Here is a 22797-nt window from a genome sequence, read left to right as displayed (position 1 = left end):
GGCCTGAAACCTGGCCCAGGGGCAGCTTCAGGCCCACCAGGCCCCGTGCTCCCCCTGCCAAGGTCTCTCGGGGCCTCTCCCTGCTAAGCTTGGGCCCTGCCACATCCACACCACGGCACTGAGCGCTGTCTCGGGGGGCTTTGTCCTTTGCAGGCGACTGTGGTGATGTGGAAGATCCTCCAGGTGCCCTGTCTGCCACGGATATTAAAGGTGTATTTCCCCTGCCTATTTGTGCGTCTCCTCTTCCAAGTGTTCTTCAGCACTCTGGATATGCAGAGGAGGTCGATACATTCTGGAAGGGATGCCAGGAAGAGCATGGCCTTGCCACCAGCCCCAACAGGTGCTCCATCTCACTCCTCCTGTCCCTACCATGTGGCCTGCCAAGGAGCCAGTGCTCCCAGTGTGACCTGGGCTTTGCTGTGCACACAGGTTTGCAGTGCAGACCCTGAAGTCCCTGCTCTGCCTTCTCCGCTGTGAGGATGTGGTGGTGGCAATGGAACGCAGGTGTGCCTGGGACACGCTGCTCTCTCTTGACACCCACCACTATGCCGTGGGTTTGCTGGCCAGGTGAGATCCCCTTCTCCCCACTGCCTCTGACATTTGTGCTCTGTGCCCAGGTGTCCCACAAAGTCCCCGTGGTCATGGGCCAGAGGGCCTTGTCACTGAGGGACGGCCAAGCAGACTGGAAAAGGCTGGGACAGGAGGGTGCCCATGAGCAACCAACTCCCAAATGGCCCAGGCCCCCTTGCTGGAACGGTGGTGGGGAAAGATGAGAACTCTGTGAGTCACTCCTGGGAGAGGTTTGCCCCACTGGCTCAGGGTCTTGTTTCCTTTTTCTCTCGTCAGGATACTTTGCAATTCAGCCATACACTTTTGTTCCAGGATTGCATTCTACCGACTCGCCATGCTCGGTGAAGAGATGCCATACTGGGATTTCCCTGCCCTGGCATTCCTTGTGGAGGTGAGCCTCAAGGCCAGCGCTGCCTGGCTGAGCTGCCTCCCAGCCCTCTGGCCTCTCGCAGCCACAGCTGCCAGGACAGTGCCCGTGCCCTGTGCTGCTGCCTGGGCCCAGCCCTGTGTGGCTCCGGGCTCCTGCCGGCCAGCTCCCTGTCACTGCCCTGTGCCTTTCAGGTCCTCGAGTGCCTGGACTTGAGGGAATGCAGTGACAGTGTTCTGGAGATCCTGGCACAGAACCTGCAGAGCGAGCACATGGCCAGGCATTACTTGGCACTCAGAGGCCTCGTAGTGCTGGGCAAGAATCCCTTGATGGTGAGAAGGGGGCAGTGGCTGAAGCCCTGCAGGCAGCGTGGGGCGGGGCAACGCAGTCGCTTGGCCTTGCCTGGCCTTCGGGCGCTGGGGCAGCTGCTCCCAGCTCTCCTGCCTCCCGCTTCAGCTGCCTCAGTGCTTCGGGACAGGCCTTTGGCCTCTGGGCCCTGCGGCAGCAGGGTGGCCTTTCACAAACTTGTGTTCCACACAGGCTGAAAAAATGTGGAGCCTGACTGGAAGTCTTGTGGAGCTCCTGCAGGAAAATGATAGCGACATGATCGGGATGACCATTCTTCTTTTAAGATATTTGCTCCTGGATGATGGTGCCCTAATACCCATCCCTATTTCCCTGCAGCTGCCTGAGGCGCTCCTGCCACTCTTTGACAGCATAAGGCTCTGTGCCCACAGCCACAGCCACTGGCTGCTGCCCGGACCCTTGGTGCCCTGTGGAAATGCAGGCCTGTGCCCTGGGGGGCCTGAAGCAGTTGATGCTGAGGTCTTTTGCCCTTCCTTTCATACAGGATGATAGCTAGGTGCAGCTGAGCTCCATGTGTGTCTTTCAAGAGATGCTGGACTCATTAACCAAAGATGGAAGAAAGGCCCTGAAGTCCCACGTGCGCCAGAGCCTGGTCCCACTCTACTTCCACTGCCATGATGAAAATCAGATTGTTGTTGAGGTGAGGACTTGTGAGGCTGCTGTCCCCCTGGGAAGGGGCTGGGCTGTCTCCTGCCCTGGCACCTTGTGGGCTGCAGCCTCCTCCAGGCTGTGGCACTGGCCTGTGGGGCCATCTGTGCCTCTCTGCTGCTCTCCAGGCCTCCTGTGTAGTACTGCATTCTGCAGCCAGATTCCTGAAGAGAAGGAATCTCGAACAAACGCTACAGGTGGATCACACATGGAGGTTCGGCGAGAGCCTGGTAAGAGCAGCCAAGAATCCTCAGCCTGGAGAAGGGCCCTGAGGGCGGTGCTCAGTGTGCGGGGCTGGCAGCTGTGCCCCTGCCCGCTGCTGCAGCCAGAGGCCGCGCGGGCTCTGCTCCAGGCTCCCACGGCCCCAAGCCGGGTGCCCATGGAGCCCTGGCCCGGCGGGGCTGCGGGGCGGGCCGGCACCGCGGCTCCCCGGGCAGCAGCCGGCCTTCTGCCCCCTCCCCTCGGGAGCCCTTGGCCAGTGGCTGCTGGCCGCGCCTCAGGGCTGTGCGGGCAGGGGAGGCCGGGGCTGGGCGCAGGCAGCGCCCGGCCCAGGGGCTGAGCCCGCACCAACCCTTCCCTCCTGCCGCTCTCTGCAGCTGGCAGAGGACAGGAGCCGAGCGGCCGAGCACCTGCGCCGGGCCCTGCGCTACGTGGAGAGCCCACACGAGCCCCAGCGAGAGGCGGCCATCAGGTTCATGGGTGAGTCCCGAGCTCGGGCCCGTCCCCTCCCCGGCCCGCCGCAGCTCGGCCCCAGCCCCGCCTGCTGCCCCGGCAGCGCCAGCCGTGCCCTGGGGCGCCGTGGAGCCTCGCCTGGCCTGGGCATTGCTGCTGCCGCCCTCTGGAAGCCGTGCCCTGGGGCGGCTGCGTGCGGCGAGGGCCGGGCTGAGCCCTGCCGGGCCAGCAGCCCGTGTGGCCACAGCGCCGGCAGCGCCGCTGGCAGGGAGCTGTGCCGCTGGGGCCGTGACAGGCTGTGTTCACAGGCATGGCCGGGCGGCACCTGAGGGGGCAGCAGCAAGAGCTGCAGCTGATCTGCACTGGTGAGTGAGGGCAGCAGGCTGACAGCGCAGGCTGCCGGGGGGAGAGCCGCAAGCCCTGCCCCGGCTGCGGAGGGCTCTGCTCCCGTGGGCAGAGCACACGGAGCTTTCAGGGCCCCGTGGGCCATTCGTGGCCAGCAGCTTCGGGCTGATCCCCTTGCTCCCTGCTGATCCCCTTGCTCCCTGCTCCCTCCTGGCCATGGCAAGAGCCGGCTGGGATGGCCCTTGCAGGGGGCTCTCCTCGGGTCCCCGCCGATCCGGGATCTGACCGTGATTCTGTTCCTCTCTCTTGCAGCCCTTGAAGAAATGGCAGATGACATCAGCCTTTCTGTCAGAAGGCTCACTCTTCAAACTTTACACATTCTCAGGGCAGAAGCTACAATTCGATATTCCATCTTGGAGGACCTGGAAGATCGGCTCCGCAGGGCGTGGAAGAAAAGGCTTCCTGTCTCAGGGCTTGGCCGCCTCTGCTGCTGGAGCTCCATGGAGAGATTATCCCAGAGGCTCTGTCTGCTGGGCCCTGAGCCAGCAGGGATTTTCCTTGTGTTCAAGACTGTTCTTTTCTTCTTTTTGTTTTCCTTTATTATGTAAATATGGAATGTGTTACAATAAACAGACTCCCAGGATCTTTCTTTTCCTGCCCAGGATCAGTAGGGCATAGGGGAGGAGGGGGAAAAAGGTGCTTGTGCTCAGCCAGCTGCCCAGGCGTGCAGCGGGCAAGGGGCAACGGCCAGAAGCCCCTTGGCCTTTGGTGGTTCTGCTGAAGCCTTTGCGCTGGCGACAGAGCGGCTGGGCAGGGGCCGGGGCTGCAGGGATCCCTGCCAGAGCGGTGCCTGGAGATGGCCACAAGCCCTGTGCCAGGCGGGAAGCGCCATCCGTGTCCTCCTGCCCGGGTGCTGCTGGCTGCCTCGCTGAGGGCTCCCAGGTGGCTGTGGATGGGGCTGCTCTGGAGCTGCGGTGGGGCTGCGGCGCTGCTGCCGGGCAGCTTGGCCGGGCTGGGGCAGCCCCTGAGGGGCTGGGGCGCTGGCAAGCCCTGAGCAATGGGCTGTCAGAGGCCACAAGCAGCCCCCCGGCAGCCGCCTTGATCCTGACAGAGTTGACTTGCAAGAGGGATCCCGGGCACTGTGGAACTAACAGCATCAGTGTTGTGGGAAACCCAAATGCAGGGAAATCTCAGACCTTTGGTCTTGTCAGCAAAGCTTAGAATTAAGCACAGGATTTGATCTGAGACCTTGGATAGGGCTTCCAAACTTAGGTGCTAGAAACGAGAATGAGGATTTCTAGTTTCTAGCAGAGACAAGGGGACGAATGTTGAAGTGGAGGAAAGTTTGGAGTTTTAGAGTCCAAGATCTAGAAAAAATAAAAGTAGTTACAATGGAAAACAAGAAGCTTAGGATGCAGTGCTGTAGGTTCGTGTGTCATAACATGATTGGCTAAGGAAGCTTACACTGTAGCATGAGTCCATAAGATGAAATATTGAAGGGTTAGCTCCAAACCCCAAATATCCTTGTTGGCAGTGTCTTCTTGGCCAAGAAACCCTTCAAAGCTCTTGTAACTACAAGTCTTGCGGCCTTGTGAGCCATGCAGTGCAGATGTCAGCCAAACTCACCCTTCCTGTCTGTGTAGAAGTGAAGAAAATGCAATGGCATCATGTAAAAAACTCAGAGGTCCGCTCTCTAGCTCGTTCCAAACTCCTTCAACTCCTGCAGAGTGGGATTTAGTTACAAAGAGATGACAAGGACCCTTAGTGCTGCCTCTTTGACTCCAGAGCAGTTGCTTTAGAATCTTTCACATAAGCCTGTGTAGTTATGTGCCAGAAATGGATCATTGGAGGAAACTTTCCCAAGTGACTTGCATGGAGGCTTGTTGGAAGGGTATTTGAGGAGAAAGGCTCCCAGCAGAGGTCTGGGCTTTGGCCTAGCTGTGTCCCCTGCTGACTGTGAAGTGTGCCATCAGCTGCAGGGCTTTCTGGGCTAAAAAGGTCATCCAGTCACTTGGACTTGCTCTTTATGGCCTCTAAAAGCTGGACCCAATTTTGGGGCAAATTTGGAGACCGCATCTATGGGTGGATGGAGCACCTAGGATTTTCCCAGTTGCTGGGAATGGTTCTCCAGGTCCCTGGAGTATCCATCCCATCTGGTTTTGCTTGTCCTGGTTCCCTGACAGCTGGGGCCCTGGGCAGAGCCCTGAGAGCCTCTGAGCTAGAAGGGGGCTCTGATGGGAAGGCTGCCAAAGCTTCCAGGAAGGCTACCAGAGCTTCTGGGCTGGTTGCCAAGGCTTCTGGGAAAGCTGCCAAAACTTCTGGACAACCTGCCCTAGCCTCTTCTTATCAGGCCCCTAAGCCTCCTTATCTCACACCTGCGCAGCAGCTCGCGATGGTGCCTGTATATACTACGCCGCTACGCCAGTTAGCTAAATGTCTTTAGCGGAGAGAGAAACCCAGCCATCTACCCCCCCGCTTCCCTCCTCTCTGGTCCAGCCATCCGCCCCCCCGCTTCCCTCTGAGCGGCTTGAACAATCTGCAAGGCCGTATCCTCCCTTACTTGACAGTGACAGCAACAGCGAGTCAAGTGATGAGCCGCCCGCAGTAACACCTGAGTTGGGGCAAGGAGCTCTGGTCCCTTCATCTCCTAAGAGCTCTAGTCTTACTGCCCCATGGACTTTGCCTCCATGTCAAGTAACTGTGCTTCCTCGACACCCTCAGGAGTTCTGGGAATTTGTTAGGAGGAAAGCAGTTGAAGAAAATAATTGGGACATAATAGAAAGGTTAGGTGCTCCAAGAGTACCTCAGGAGAGCAGTGCCATTGCAAATGTTGCTTGTGATAACCCTATGGCTTTTCCAGTTTTCAATAATATTCAAGAGAAACCATCGTTTACCATATTAGTGAAGTTATGGAAATGTCAAGGTGTGGGTCAAGGATTTGATTACTGGTATATGGTCTGGTCCAGTAGAATTGATAACCTGATACCCTGATAACCTGACAACCTATGCTTGTGTTTTGACAGATAATGGTCCTCGATGGGTTCCTGCTCGCTGTGTCAAACCTTACTTAGACCATGCGGGAAAGGACAGGATCGATGGTTCCGCAGCTGAGGCAGAATGTGCGGATGACACTGGCTAAGACCATATATCAGTAATTAAAGATGGATGAAGGACAGGAACGATTGCATTGAGAGTGGGAATTCTGTTGATGGTTGTGATTGTGATTTTGTGTGTCCCCTCTCTGCTTGGGTTTTTGCAAAGGGGCCTGCAAAAATCCATAGCAGCTGTATTTACAGTTCAAAAACAAAAAAAAAAGGGGGAATTGTGGAAGGGGCTAGCAGCGGGCCTGTTGGCTAAAGGAGCGAGAAGCAAGAAGAAGCTGAACCAAGGAGATCAAGGAAGGAAAGATGGGAGCCTTCTGCGACTGGAGGGGAAACGACTGGAAAGTGTATCAGCCATTTTCACTAATAAAGTGTTGCCAACTGTTGCCAACGGTTGCTAACAGTTGCAAACGGTCCTAACCGGAGATCACCCCACAGACGACACTGAGTAAGGTCTGTATGTTTTAATTTTCTAAACACTTCAAGTGAAAGTCCATTTTGATTAATAATTTAGAGACAACTGAGACTGAGACTGAGTGTGCTTGTGGTCTCTGCTTTAATGTCGTGACCGCCTCGACTGCGACACCTGGTGACTATCAAATGCCAATCTTGCATTATTTGTTCTTGGGACTGCCTCTCTTATCCCTCTTACAATTAGTGTCCTATATTGTCTCATGCTCGCTCTTCCCTCTTCCTGGTTTGGATCCCAATTAGGTGGGTTAACAGGCATTTTATCTTCTCCTCTAGGACCTCCTCTATTTTCTCTTTCCCAAATCCTCATACCCGCAGTACGAATCATTTGTATTTCTTCAGAAGAGAACAGTATTTCTAGGATAGAATTTAATTCCTCCCACGTAAAGATGTTAGGCCCTAAAAATTGGTCTAATTGTTGGGAGATGCCTATTGGGTCTTCTAATAAAGTCTTAATTTCTTTCTTAAAATTTCTAACTTCAGAGGCGGTTAATGGGGCATTCACAAAACCAATACCACCTCTGCCCCCCCCCCATAGGCACTTCTCTCAGAGGAAACAACTTTTCAGTTCTCCCACATTCACCTTGAATTTTCTTTGCTTGGAATCTTGTATTATACTGATGGCTTGCTACAAGCTCATCTGGTTCAATTAATTTCTTTTCCTCTATATCTTTACAACAACAGGCCTTTTTCACTCCCTGACCTTTTGTTTGCAAACTTTCCTCCTGCTTGTGACTCTCAGTATGTTGGGGTACAGGGGATAAATAAAAAGGAGTGTTTTGTGATGTTCCAGGAATAAGAATAGGGGAAGAGGTACTTTGGGTTATGGGCTGAAATATGGGGGAAAATTAAAAAGGAGTATTTTGGAAAGTTTTGGGAGCCAAGATTGGGGTATGGACACTCTGAGTGGTACTAGAGACCAGTGTCTGGGTACTTGAGGAACCAGAGGGACTCTGCAAAACTGAAGGAGTACTAGAATGGGCAGGTTCTGGTATATTTGGGAAAGGAGATGATACAGAAGAGGGGATGCTGGGAGCAGGACAACTTGAATTAGAAGGTTGAGGTGCTTTTAAAACTCCTGTGGAAGCAGATACTGAAATTTCATCCACCTCGTGAGATGGTACTGAGGGGTACAAGGTTGGAGGGGGAGGAGGAAGGTGGTCTATAGGAGGAGTCGGTTGAGGAGGTAACGGGAGGTCATCTAAGGGATCAGAAGGGGGAGGCGGAGGAAGATGGTCTAAGATGGTCTCCGTTCTGGTAGCCCAGTTTCTTCTTTTTCTTTTTCTCTGGATATTTTATATAATTTTATTTCCTCTTCCTGTTTGTCCCTTTCTAACCAACATTTAGCATATCTAATCTCTTCGTCACAAGGTTCTATTCTGGTATTGACATATCTAATTAATGCTATACATAGCCATCTTTCTTTTGTCCCATACCAGGGCCAATAAATAGGTCCTTCAGCAATACTCTCTTTAGGCCATATTTCTGTACAGTATCTTATCATTTTTCTCTTATCTAGATACTTCATTCCCTCATTAGTATCCCAATTTATTAAAAGTTCACCTAAAGGACTACTAGGAGGTATTTTCTTAAAAACATCCTTCCCTTTTCTCTTCATGCTGGCACTTTTCCCAGCACACTGTCCCATCTTTAACTAGCAATTGGTATCCAAATATAATTTTTTTTTTCCAATAAGGGATATGTATTAGTTGCAAATGAGGAAGTTGCAGAGGAATGGGCGGGCTCAGAACAAGAAGCTCAGGAGCTGATGTACAGCAGACGTGCTGTAAGCAGTACTTGTGTACTCGTGGTAGTGTGGCCTTTTTCCCAGTGGACTGAAATGAAAAATTTCTCAAGCTCTTTTGCTTTTGGGACCCGTAGGTCTGAAATGACCAAATATAAAGAAAGACAAAACAGTAGGTTTGGAGGAAACAGTAACACTTTTTATCAATAAAATGGTTGATTTAAAGGGCTGTGGCTGCTCTTATATATTTGTGGAGTCAAACATAATTTTTTTTCTTTCTTCTTTTTTTTGGGTTTTTTTTTTTTTTTTGTCCAATGTACAGGTCTACTTGTTTATTCTGAGCCTTTGGAAAATCATTGTGGCATTTAGAAAAGAAAATACCCTTAGGTCCTGGATTTTCTGATACTGCTGGAATACTGAGGGATTGTGGTTTACAGCAGTCACAATGAGGTGAAGCTCGAGTATTGCTGGAAGCAGCAGTTGACAATCTAAGATGGCACTGAGAGTGCAGGACACCAACAAGACGGATCTTCAGACACCTCAGCTGTAAGTCTGGCTGGTCATGTTGCTAAAAATAAGTATATAAAACTAATTCTGAAGAGATTTATCATAGTGTGTTTGAGTGTGAGTAGCAACTGAGGGGAAAAAAAACAAGACAGTGAGAAGAAGGCTCCCTACAGCCAAGGGTGTTTGCACATGTGCTCCAGTTTTGCAAAAATACTTCCTTTCTGTGTACTTGTGTCATGTTTCAAATTGTAACACTTTGTTACATGTTTCTGAGGAGATAGCTGGATGCATCAGTTAACCTTTCTAAGATGTTGGGGGATGAAGGCGCTTAGGAATATATGACTGTTTGTATCACTCTTGTATGAGCTATGTATGGTCTATGCTGGGGTCTATTCCTATGTCTATTCCTTTTAAATATTCCTTAAATATTTTAGATTCTATTTACAGTCTTGTACTATAAGAGCTACTTACTATAGCTCTTGTATGAATTGGTAGTAGTAGTCACTTGAATCTTTTTCTGCTCCTCAGGAAGGACAGAAGCACCTTTGAGAAGCTGAGCATGAGCAAACCTACATCTGTAGCTTCAGAAGGAAAAGCCAGCTGTTTGGGGAACAGGTATGGATAGCTTTTGTTGTCTGCACTGTACATTAAAACAAAAATGGTCCTCTAATTTTGGTATTTTTCTTTCTTGACAGATTTTCACTATAGGGAATGATGGATCTGAGGCAAGCAGACCTTCAGGTCTGCCTTCCTCCAGTCCTTGGTCGCTAAACAATAATGCTCTGGAGCAGGAATTGCTTTGGGAGCTTTTTTTTTTTCTTTTGGGAATGATGTGCACTGCAGACCTTAAGAGTATCTCAATACATTTTCTTGTTTAAGGAAGAAAGACATCTGAAGTATACTCTGCATTAGTTTCCTCTCTCTAAGATACAAACTTTCCAAAACTCTATAATCTTTCTACTTAGCTCATGACTTTCTGTGTTATGGGTATCTTCTTGATAGTACCCCATTGTTGCAGGGGTTATTCCTTTTAAATATTCCTTAAATATTTTTAGAGTTTATTTACAGTCACCAACATTATTTTTTTTCATCTTTGGGGTATCTTTCTGCTCTCTAAAAGTTTATTTATTTCAATAAAATGAAGAAAGTATTCATCTAGGATGCAGTAATCTTTGTTGTACTTATGGCATTGTGACTTCCAGGTTGATGATGTTTTTCCAATGACCTTAAACAAAGAGAAAACTTCAAGTATCACTTTGTATAACAAATGGAAAGAAAACATAAAGCTAGCAGTTGTGCCTTAAACATGAAGAGAGTTCTTCTTTCTATGTATTGTCACAAGACCTGTATTTATTGTCTGTTCCTAGCACGAGTGGGGCTGGAGGGTCAAGCAGCAGCCTGTACGGTGTGTTTGGGACAAAAAAGATAAAGGATCCCAGGCCCCTTCATGACAAGACATTCATCCAACAATGTATCCAAAAGCTTTATGAGGTAACATATGAACTTGTTCTGCATGTATGTTATGAGGTGTAAAATGTGCTAGGCAAAGTGGTTATTTCCCTTGGTTTCAACTATAAATTTTATTTAGTGACTGGTATTCCGTGTTTCTTTTGCACAGTTCCTTGTTGAGAATGCTTATGCCCACGATGTTTCCGTGAAATCACTACAATCTCCATCAGTTAAGGACTTTTTAAAGATCTTCACCTTTATCTACAAATTCCTCTGCCCTTCTTATGAACTGCCTGACTCAAAATTTGAAGAGGAAATTCCCAAAATTTTCAAAGCCCTTGGGTAAGATGATTATTGTTAGTCTCCTGGGCTGAATAGATATGCCATGGCTAGAAATTTAAAAGCAAAGAATTCTGCATTGATAGTTGGGGGGAATGGATAGGTTTATTTATTCAGATGAGACTCTAAAAGTACAATGTTGTGATTGTTTTGTTTCACTTTTGTTTAACTCTAGGTTTACTCTCTGATTTTCAGCATCTGCTATACATTTTATATTTGAATTTACAGAACTATAAGCTCTGGGAATCTTGCTTTGTCATGTAAAATTTAATTGATTATTTGTATAGAACTTTGGAGGACAAGGCACAATTTTCTTTTACAGGCCTTTCTGTTCATTTTGTTAGAATCTAAGAACTAAAATTTCCAGAATTTTGGATCAAGACAATTTAATTTTAGTTTAAACAAATTTAATTTAGTTTAAAATATATTTTCCTGCAATTTTTCTCATTCTGCCTTCAAAGCAGAATGTGGAAATAACAAAATTACTGTTGAGGGGAGAAAAACACTAAGTAGCTGAGTGGTTTATTGCTGAATTTGTTCAGTGTTTGAAATCATTAATGCCCCAACATTGTCTTGGAAAGAAAATCCTCTGCCTCTTGATAACAGTGAATTTTCAGTCTCATTTAAAAAAAAAAAAGGGACTGTATACCCATGATGGTGTCAGAGTGCCAGGGCTCCTTAAATGTAGGTGCAAATCTTTTTTGCACACTTCTCAGCATTTTAATAAAGTTTTGTTTTAATCTATAACATTTGAAACTGCTGATATAGCTTAAAATGTTGAAAAGGATTCCACTCTGCTGCATCAGGGGTGTAATTCTGGATAAAATGACTAATTCTGACAAGTCACTTGAAGTTTTGGGAGCTCAAGGAGCATCTGGATGACACTCTGGATCATATGGTTTAGTTGTAGGCAGTCCTATGAGGAGCAGGGAGTTGGATTTGTAGATCCTTACAGGTCCCTTTCAGGCCATGTTATTCTATGAGTTGCAAAATGAGAAACCCATGATAATTGAATAGAATCGTACTGTAAGAACTCAACTAATTTCCTTTGAAGTACAGTAGAATTGAGTTTGCTCTTCCTTCTGTGCTTTCATCTACATAGAAAAACATGCTGCTTTGTTTTCAAAATGTGCTCGTTTGTTTTCATCACTGTCTGCCACAGCTATTAAAAGTGTATCTTCTTTGGCCGTACAGGTACCCCTTTGCTCTGTCAAAAAACTCCATGTACGCTGTGGGAGCACCACGAACCTGGCCTCAGATTGTGGCAGCTTTGATTTGGTTAATTGATTGTGTCAAGGTAATGTTTGTCTTAAGATAAATATTTTCACTTTCCAGGCTGGAATGTTAGTTTCAATACAGATTCAGTACATATTTTCTACAAATCTTTGTTTAACATATATGTAAACATATATGTTCTTAGCTGTCATCTGGGAGCTGACCCTTGGCCTAATGTTTTGGTAACTTTTAAAGTGAGCTTTTCATGTTATATTATGATAGGGTTTTTTCTTTACATGTATGCACTGGATAAATTAATGTATAAAAGGAGGTGGCAAAATGCTGATCTGTACATACAATAAATGTGAGAAGTTAATGAGTATAATCACTGAATGGAACGTGTATCTCCAGCGCAAATGTTGTGACATCTGCCATTCTCCCCTAAATTTGAAATCTAAGGATGGAATTTTCAATTGAAATTATTCAAATGTTCTGTGATTCTGATACAGAGTGGCAAGTTTTCGGTTTGAGTGGGGTGTTTTTTATTTAATTTTGGTTTTGTTTGGTTTGTTTGGGTTTTTTAGTAGTCCTAACAGTTGTTGCTGCCAACTCAGGACTGAGCAAAATTTGGCATCTGTGACAGAAGTTGACCACTGCTGAATTGAGTGCCCAGGAAAACCCTGTCCTTTTCTGCTCAAAAGACACGAGAGAATTTGGCAGTGTTGACTGTGTAGTTCATGCCTCTTTACCTGTGTGTTTAGTCAGCTCAACACAGGTTCATTCCAACCTGCCTGCTGAAATCCTAATCCAGTGTTACTCTGCTTCTTTTCACGAAAACCAGCATGGAAACTAATGGATGTCTTCATGTTTGCTCTTTGTTGTGTGCACCTCTGCTTTTCAGCTGTACAATGCGATCAGGGAAAATGCACCGTCGTTCGATGACACACAGAGCTGGGGAGGAGAGACAGATGATGGAATTGTACATAAAAAGGTACCATAAAAAGGAAATTAGTATGAGAATTGCTTAAATGGATTTTGCCATGTGCTGTAACAACACAATTTAATTACAGTTTAGATTGCTGGGTCATGTATTTATGGAATCTGTTCCCTTTTATATTCACAATGCTTTCTAGGAGGTAGAGTAGCATTGTATAAAAAACCTGATCAACTATTTCCTGAGCAGGTATGATGATCAGTCTATTGGTGTAGACTGGGTATTAAACAAAATATTCTCTTTATTTTATATTCACCTTATTCTTCAAGTATATACTGTTCTCCTTTGTAGAGAAAGGGCATCATTATGCTGTTTATTTTTTTAGAGTTTCCGATATATTTTCCTTTAGCTCTCAAGACTTCTGAGGTTAACTGCAGTGCAGTATAAAGACAGTGACTTATTTCTAAATATAGTGACTTGTGCCAATATCTACTCAGTTTACTATGTAAAAATTGGTTGTAAAGTTTTATTTCTGAGCCACAAAATAGGGTGGCAGTATAATTTGAGCTCTTAATCCAACAGCTTGCTTTCTTTTTAATTTATCATGGATTATTAGAACTACTCAGATTTAACTCAGTGTTAAATCACAGCAGGTGTTTGGAGAGGGTTGCATTATAAGCTAAAACATTTGATTAGAAATTGCAAAAATAAAGTAAAATCATAATTTTGGACTAAGGTTACAACATGATGGTTGGCAACTAACAATGCTTTTAAACGAAATACGTTCTTCTACATTGGCACTTCTGCATATATATATAGATACAAAATTCACAATACTGGTGTAATTGCTTCTGAAGCATCTGCAACTTAGTGTCCAGCAAATTCTTTTTGGGTAACCTTTCTTTAATTCTAGATAAGAGTGCTTTGAGACCTGCAGATCTGAATTTTAATGGTCATATTTATAGAAAAGGTCTGTTAAACAGACCTGCAGTTTCCATAAACTAGCCTGAGAGAATCATATGCATCAAGATGAAAAATTCTTAAATATTCTATCTACAATATTTGTTAAATATCTTTTTAAGAAATACAGGATTTCCAGACCTTTCTTAGTGTGAATTATAGTTGTCTCCTTCTGCCTGAATATATAATCTGTTGACATTCTATGTTCAAAGGGAGGAAAAAAAATTAATTTTACAAAAGTACAATCGAAGCATTAAGGATATTTTTGATGTCTGTTTAATTCCACTGATTGAGTAGCTTTAGACTATCCAGATATTTTACAGGTCTTGGAATTGTTGAAATGAAAGATTTTTAAATTGTTTTCAGCTTTTCATGGACTACTGTGTGAAGTGCTATGATCTTTCCATGAAAGGGAGAGATACCTTTGAAGAGTTGGATGCTGAAGTGCAGTCAAAATTAAGTAAGTTTTTAAATTCTAAGTATTCAATTGTGTTACTGGTTTCCTTTCTCCTAGCATCAGTTTGTTCAGTTTATGAGTGAAAGTGATCTAAGGGAGTCTGAAACACCTAAGTATGTTTCAGTTACTTCAACTTAATGCTCTCTTTTTTATGTGTATTTTGAGCAGTACAGATGGATAGGTCATGATCTGCTATCAGCTGTAGCTGTGTCACCTGATTTTTTAATGTCTTTGTCACAGAAAACCAGTATACAATTCTTCAGATGTGAACTCCATCTATGCAGATGGCTCTTGTTTCTGTCTGGAAAAGCTAACAATTAAAAAAAAGAAAAATATTTTCAGAGGATGCACAGCTGACAAGAAAGTTCAGCTTTTGAAAGATCTGAAAGCAGTGTGCAAGAGTTCCAAACTCTATTGTGAGGGTTCTGTATGTGATTCAGCATGCACCTGTGTTTGTCTTCAGGGAGGTAGAAAATTATTGGGTTTTTTTGACTCGCTCATTTCACCACCTGCAGAAATACAAACACAATGTGAGAAAAGGAAGAAAAACATGTCTTACTTCCTTTGCTCTCCTATGAAAAGCCAGACTAAGGGCCCTTTGTTTGCAAACTGGGGCCATCAATTGGAGAGGAAACAAGATACCACACTGTTACTGGATATTGGGAAAAAATAATCATCCCACTTTTTGGCAAAGCCAAATTAAGTTGGGGAAAAGATGCCTCAAGAAGCAAGGAAGTCTATGGATAAGAAAGAGGTTGTTAAGTAAGTTTGATTTGTTCTAGCTTCACAAGGTAGTCCTGACTTGTACACTCTCCTGAGGTGTGGGCTGCATGAGAGTTTGGAAACCCTTACCTCTTGGGAGTGACTTTGGCATGAGCACTCTTTCTGACATGAGGACTGAGAAACCCATTTCTCTTCTTGTTTCTTCTGGGGTTTTTGCCTGGTAACATTTTAATGAAAGGTTTTTCTGGTAAGTTTCTTGGTTGTTTTTAGTTATTTTTTAGTGAAAAATAATTATCTAGATAATGGGTATTTACTGTGCTGAAGCTCAAGTTCAGGTACTCAAAAGAGGTGGTGATATTGAGATAAATTTGTAACTCGAGTCTCTCTTCTGCTCTCCCACAGAGGATTTATTTAATGTAGATCCATTCCAGATGGAAAGTTTAGAAGCTGAGAACAAAAGACTTCAAGAAGAGATTGCAAGACTAGAAAAAGAAAAGGAAAGTGAGCAGGTTAGTAAATTGTGTCTGTTTTTATGGTGGAGTTGAATTTTATAATATCGACCATTTCTGAATGAAGATACTTATGATACATAACAAATGGAAAAATTTCAGTGCTTTGAGATTTTAATTAGGCCAGATTTTTACAGACTCTATACTATTAGAGAACAAGGCTTTTTTCTGTGGAATCTTCAGTAACTATTTGTTTGATAATGTGCAGGTATTTACAGGTAATAAGGTCTTATATTGACTGAAATATCAATAAAATACTTGAACCAAATTTTTTAATATAAATTTCAACATTATTTTTTTCAAGTGTGTTGGTATTCAAATATGAGGCATGGGATTCAGTGGTAACAAATATATTTTATGGAAAATACTTTGCTTGAAAAGCTGGATTCTGCTTTTAATACATCCTGAGTTTAAAAATGGGTTAGTGGCTGTGCAGGTGGCAAATTGAAATTCCTGCCAACTGTGCAAAATGTGCTGAGTTTATTCCTGGTTTTCCATGCCCCTGTTTCATCTGCCCTCCATGTATTATTAGAGTTAAGTTGTGGACTACCTGTAGTAAGAATTGTCTAAAGCACTGTCTGATGCAAATGAGAGACATAATGCTGAAATGCAAGAATCTTTTCAGCTTTCTTTGCTTTTATTTTAAAGGTGTCCTGACTGGACTTAGCTGTCACAGAGATAAAAAATTATTAAAGTTCTTTAGTTCTATATTTGTGCTATTGATGTTGATCAATTACTCTACTGTCTTATCTGGAAAGTGAAGTCATTATTTTATATTTATCTAAGAGTGGTTGTTCTTTTCACCCATTTCCTAGGATCGTATAGCAACGCTACGAAATGTGAAATCGTCCCTTGAAGCAGACGTCCAGAAATACCAGGCTTATTTCGCTAAAATGAAATCTCATATATCCATCCTTGATCAAAAACTGGAAAGTGTTAATGATGAAGTTGAGGCAGCAGGTAAGGAGGACTTGATCACAGTCAGGACAGTGAAGCTAAAAATAGTCTTCAAATAATTGTAGTTCTTAGCTTGAGAGCAGAGCAAGGTACCTGGAGTAGCATGATGCTACAAATAAACTTTCCAGAATGGATTGCTAATAAAAATTTTTTTTGTCTGATAGCTTTCTGTACACTGGAGTAATGAAATGGTAATTTTATGTAATAACTGTGTCATTTACTCATACAATACAGAGGTGAGGTTTATGTATATAGGCTGGTATTTTATGTCCATTTCACAAATGTTTTATGTACTTAGAGGCAGAAGTAGAAGCCACGAAGCGGGAGAATGCCCGGCTCCGGCACATCTTAGATAACCAGAAGTACTCAGCTGCAGACATTGAGAGAATAAATCACGAGAGAAATAAGCTGCAGCGAACCATTAACAAGCTGAATAAGGAGCTGCAAGAAGAACGAGAACTGATGTGGAATGAAGAGATAAAATATGCTAGGAACAAAGACGCGGTATGTGAAAACCCCACAACACTCAGAGGTGGCTGCCAGTTTTCATCATGCAAGCTTAAAATTGGATTCTTGATAATTTCTTTCCTAAATAATCGAACACCACCATACGTGTATCTAACCAGGCAAAACTGACAAGAATGGCCTCTGTTTACAGTATCTCTGAAAAATGTTGCGCTTTTTTCCCTTTTTCTGTTTTGCACTGAGTGGAAATGTACTTTTTTCCTGCATCGTAAGAGATGTGTCTAGAATATGAAGCATGGTAAGCTGTCACTGCTGTAGCATTTAGAGCTTTGATAACATTAGCATGCCATTGCTTTGATAACACAAGAAATTACAGGCTAATGTTAATATTTCAGAGCAAGGAAGTAAGGCAAAACTAGTGAATTTGAATCAATAGTTTTGCATGCATTTAGGGCCTGATTAGTTCTTTGTGTAGCAGTTGTAACATATTTCAAGGGCCAAGTTCAATCCCTTCAAACAGAGTGAAAAGATATAGTCCTGGAAGTGATGGGATTTAAAAGCTTCTGCTTTGCCAATTGGAGAACTAAAGAAAAAATTTCAAATATGTTTGGTAGGGTCACCCTTTATCAAGCACTTTTATCAACTTAAATCCTCAGGTGCAAGTATGAAGCATATAAAACTGGAAAAAAAAAACCCTGGGGTCTTTAATGTTTGCATTTAATAGCACTCATTAATTAGAAATTAAAGCATTTAATAAGCTTTGTTTAAAGGCATGCTCAAGTTAGTTTGTTGTTAGGATGTGTGGCTGTGTAGCATTTCCTGTCAAAACTAATGAGAGAAGGCATATTGACCTTATAACTGATCATTTGTTTAGTATTATTTTCCAGCACATTTTTAGTTCCCAATCAGCTAATTCTCAAAAACTTGAGGCAGGAAAAATTATGGCAGATGAATATGGAAAACCACAGGTGAAACCATTCAGTGTTCTCAGCCATAGACACTAAGAAACCTCAGTGTGCAAACTCTGAACGAATCATAAAACAGTACCTAATGCAGCAAACTGCTGTGCTGGCATTGCATGCAGCTCTTGAATACTGTGGGGTAGCAAGGAATTATGGCTACAGAGAGCAACTCAGGAACTTGTTTAAAGTACTATATGAATACTTCTTGCACATCTTTTCACTTGTATCTCTTCTATGATTTGTGCCCTTTTCTCCTCTGAGCAGATTGAAAAGCAACTGGCAGAGTATCATAAACTGGCTCGAAAGCTGAAATTAATTCCACTTTATGCTGAGAATTCCAAAGGCCACGACTTTACCATTCAGTTTAATCCTCATTCAGGACCAAATTGCCTACTCAAATACAAAACTCAGATCATGGTAAGTAGAATCAACACTGAAGGCTTTAGATACCACTCACAAAAAAAAAGTGTTTCTTTGGGAATGCTGGGAAGGTCTCTCAATCTCACAATGAAATGTCATTGAAAAGCTTGTGTGATGAGTCACCATAATGACATTACAGTATATGAAAGAGATTTGGTATTGGAGAATACAGTAGCCTAAAAAAAATAAAAGGGAAAGATGTACTGGGGTGCATCTTGGTTCAGATTAGCAAATTGCATTTGTTCAATCTTCTTGTACACGTATTACAGGCTCCCCTCATGGAGATCATCAACGAGACTGAGGAAGAAATTAGTAAAGCCACTCAACGGAAAAATTCTCTGGAAGACACTTTGGAACAGGTGAGTTAGTTAAAGAAGATTAACGCTAAGATACCAACCCTAAAACCTTATCTGCCTCTTTCATTCAACTTTTTGCATAGTTAAAGTGTGATGTGTTGGGTTGGTTTCTTGAATTACTTGGGGTTTTTCTGAGGACAAGTAGAGGGGGAGAAACTGTGAGAAAACTGCTTTTATTGTAATGGAACCTAAAAGTTTTTCTAAGAACTGAGGTCTTTGTTGGTTGAAATATCGTGTATTCCCTGAATTAAAGTTTATGTAGCTTACATATACTTGACCATAACCATTGGAAGTATTTGTTTCTAATAAGTTGCCCGTTCCAGTTGATTGTGTGGCTTACCATCACCGACAAATTGTCATCGGGAAGATTTTTAGTACTATTGGATTTGGGACAGATTGAAAGAAGGAGAATTTTATTTCCTCGTTCGTCTACCTGAGCATGGTGTTCTGCGGTATGGAATGTCCTCTTGGCCCGCTGGCCTCGCTATGCACCTTCCCAGTCTCTTGCCTGTCCCTGCCCTGCTCAGTGAGGGGCCCTGGGAAGCATAGAAAGCCTTGGACTGCTGTGCTAGCGCTATTCAGCAGTAGCCAAAACTTGGTGTGTTACCAACACTGTTTTAGCCCCTTATCCAAAACAAAGCATAACATAGGCTGCTATGAAGAAAGATAATGCCATCCCAGCCTAGCCTAGTTTAATGGTTTAACCTGTTTAACCAGGTGTGGTTTGTGATGGCATGGATTTATATGTTGGAATTCTTTTTGAACCATACTTCCTTGGTTATGTTTTCATCCTAGGTGAATGTAATGCTAGAGGACAAGAAACGCAGTGGGAAAATGCTGACAGAAGAAGCTGAAGAGCTGGATGATCTTTACCAGCAGAAGCTTAAGGTAGAACTTCTTACACCTTGATGACAACTTATCCTTAATGATAGCCTTATCCTTAATTTTTGTATTTATCGATAAATTTTTGGGTTGCATTTTTGTTTGGGCTTCTGCCTTTGCCTTCTTCCTTCCCTCTTAGAGGATTTTTTCATTCTTTTCAGAAAAGTGATTTGACTGCCACCTTAACTGAATCAATTTTCACTTTCTTGTAAGAGAATCTGGCATCCTACTGTAGCAGATCCTGTAAATCATAAATTCCTGCATCCAGTAATAAAAGCAGCAACAATCATCTGACCTCAGGATGTCTCCGGGCATGTGCTTGAAGGAAATTTTAGGATTAACAGAACCTGTCTTGTCTAATCGATTTGTATATAATAAATACATTTTTACAGTTTTTAGTAAACATGTTTAATCAGCTTCTGTAAAAACGAAGGAAATCATTGACCAAAAGCATGTTAAATTGTTTTAATGATCTCAAACTGTTACTTCCTTTAGCTTCCTTTGCCAGCACAGGAGCAGTCCCTATTCTTTTCCCCACTTGCAGTTCAGCAACAAAACATAACCCTCTCTGTTAACAACTGAGTGGCTATTTTGGTAGCTCCCAACTTCTCTGACAACACTGCTTCAGCGGGGCTGTGGTGCCCTGCAGAAAAATGTTCTTTGAACTACACCAATATTTACCATATATGCTCCTGTAAATCCAAACTCCTGTGCTATAGCCATGAAACAGGGCTATTTCACTGCTAATACCTGCTGAGGCCGGTGTATATATAGGTTTATAAAGGCAATTAATTTAGTTTCTATTTTTCAAAACCACATGACATTTACCTTTTGATCTGTGCTCTTGCATATACTTTTCTCTAAAGTTAAGTTCATAAAATCAACACTTGCCACCAGACGCTTAGTCATTTAATTCCTCTTCTAATATTTAAAATGCTGTTTGTAAGTCTTAAGTATTAAAATTATTTTTGAAGGATGATGTTTCAGTAATCTACCAAAATTGCACGTTGAGTTGACGTCAGAATTTTGTTTGGTTTTGTGGACTGTATAGCATCAACAGTGTCATTCTCCTAGAAACGATGATTATTTGGAATTATACTCTCTTTCAGACAAAAAAGAAAAGCTATTTTCTTACTCAGATGTGGTTGTATTTTTTTAACCTAGAAACAGTTGCTCATAATGTGCCATTTCTAAGCTATTTAGACTATCTAAACAACACTTTGTGAGCTTTAACTCGGAAGGGAAAGTAGCTGCAACACAGGCCTTTAAATGTGGTTAAAGGAATAAAGAGATGGTTAGGCTTATTCTGGGATGGGGATGATACAGAAACTTTAGGTTTGGGAGGGATATCCTTGGGGCTTTTTTCAGCTCTGAACTTGGAACTATTTGCGTGAATTTTGAATTCAAGTATTAGGATATAATCAGGTAACAGAAAGAAAAAAAGATCCGAATTATACTTGAGAGAGGCCATTTTTTTTTCTTCTCCTTCCTTATGACAACAGGAGATACAAGAAGAAGACAAGAAATATGCAAATGAACGGAAATTGTTTAAGAAGCATAAACAGTTACTTGAGAGTGGTGTCTATGATGGGCTCAGTGAAGCTACAACTGAATTGCATGATATCGAAAGAGAGTAAGGCTCCTAACTTCCATGTCTGCCTTGTTTATTTTGGTTTTTAAGGATAAAGATATTTTCTGGAATGTAACATACAGTTGTTTCATCAGGTATCCATCTCAGTGTGTTAATTTCACAAGTTAACAACTGAAAGATGTTTCTCCTCAACAGTATTTTGCTAAAATGTTTGTCTGCTGTATCAGAACTCCTGTTTTCCGCGTAAGGGTTTTTCTTTAAGTTGAGCATTAATATGTTGTAACTCGGTTCAAATTAATACTAATGGAAAAAAAAGTATGGCTAAACGTGATGATAAATCAGACTTGAAGTGATTGTTTTAAATGTCAGGAATTCTCCAATTATGGACATGACCTTCTGAGTATCTTTACCTTTTAGATATCAAATCGTTTTGCTAAGAACAACAGAAGAGAACAGAAAAATTGATGCTAACTTGAGTCGTCTTGTAGAAACAGTTGCTACTCATATAGAATCTATAGTGGTAAGCTAAAATTTGATATTCAGAATTAAATCTCTCTAGAGACATTTTGCAGTTAAACACTTGGAAATTAGAGCTTACTCTTTCTAAGGAAGGATCAGTTATTTAGCTGCTACTAAGTCTGCGGATTCTAGTTAAATTTTCTGACAAAACCTTTGGTGTAAATAATCAGAATTGGTTGTTAAGTGTCAGCAGTAACATCCTGTCAGGTTAAACCTGCTTCTGAGAGGTGTCTTTCAGGAAGGTGTTTAACTGAAATCAGTTAACCTGTGCAATGACTGCTTAAAATGCTTTAGCAGAATCAGTAAAATACAGGCCATGACAGAGCTAATAAAGCTCTCTGTACCTCTTTTCTAGAAATACCTTGAAGAACAGAATGCAAGAATAGAAAGAGACGATGAAGAATTCATGCCTGAAGGTCTATTGTCAAACCTGACCAGCATCCTAGACACTTATAAAAAGAAGGCTGAAAGTGTCTTATCACTAGAAAAATGAAGATAAGATTTTGGTCCCATTCAGTGCCATTTTTTGCCATTTTAGCCCCATTTTAGTGCATTTTTTTGCTATTTTAGGGTAATTTGGAGAAATTGGGAGAAATTTGAGCAATTTCCTGCTCCACAGGGTAACTGAGGGAGCGGGCCAGGGACAGGTACTGCAGCTGGTGCTGGGGGAAAAAACAGGGAAATTGGTTAAAAATGGGGAAAATTGGGAATTTTGGGAGAAAATTGGGGGAAAAACCAAAAAAAAAATGGGAGAAATTTGGTTAAAATTGTGAGAAATTGTGAGCAATTTGCTGCTCTGAGGGGTCCGAGAGACGCCAGAGCAGGGAGAGGGGCTGGAGATGGAGCTGGGAAAATGGGGAGAAAATGGTGAAAAAAGGGGGAAATTGGTTAAAAATGGGGAAAAGTGGGGAAAAATTGGGAAAAAAAATTGGGGAAAATTGGGAGAAATTGGGGAAAAAAAGAGAAGAAATTGGGGGAAATTTGCTGCTCTGAGGGGTCACCCTGGGAGCGGCCCAGGGAGAGGTGCTGCAGCTGGGGCTGGGAAAATGGGGAAAAAATTGGGAGAAATTGGGGGGAAAAGGGAAAAATTGGTAAAAATAGGAAAAAGTGAGAAAAAATGGAAAAAATTGTTAAAATTGGGAGAAATTGGGAGAAATTGGCTGCTCTGAGGGGTCCGAGAGACGCCAGGGCAGGGAGAGGGGCTGGGGATGGGGCTGGGAATTTGGGATTGGAATTTTGGGATCTGGGAATGGAATTTTGGGAATTCT

The 22797-nt window shown here is 43.1% G+C and overlaps 1 pseudogene; it reads left to right on the top strand.

Moving 5' to 3' along the window:
- Positions 1–8729: 8729 nt before the first annotated feature.
- Positions 8730–22022, top strand: LOC128950083 (kinetochore protein NDC80 homolog; annotated as a pseudogene).
- The last annotated feature ends 775 nt before the right edge of the window (positions 22023–22797 follow it).

This window comes from Melozone crissalis, unplaced genomic scaffold (assembly GCF_028551555.1).
Source record: "Melozone crissalis strain CALT ecotype California unplaced genomic scaffold, PUWL_Pcris_2 ptg000420l_1, whole genome shotgun sequence".
Lineage (NCBI taxonomy): Eukaryota > Metazoa > Chordata > Aves > Passeriformes > Passerellidae > Melozone > Melozone crissalis.
This window is presented reverse-complemented; position numbering and strand designations above follow the sequence as displayed.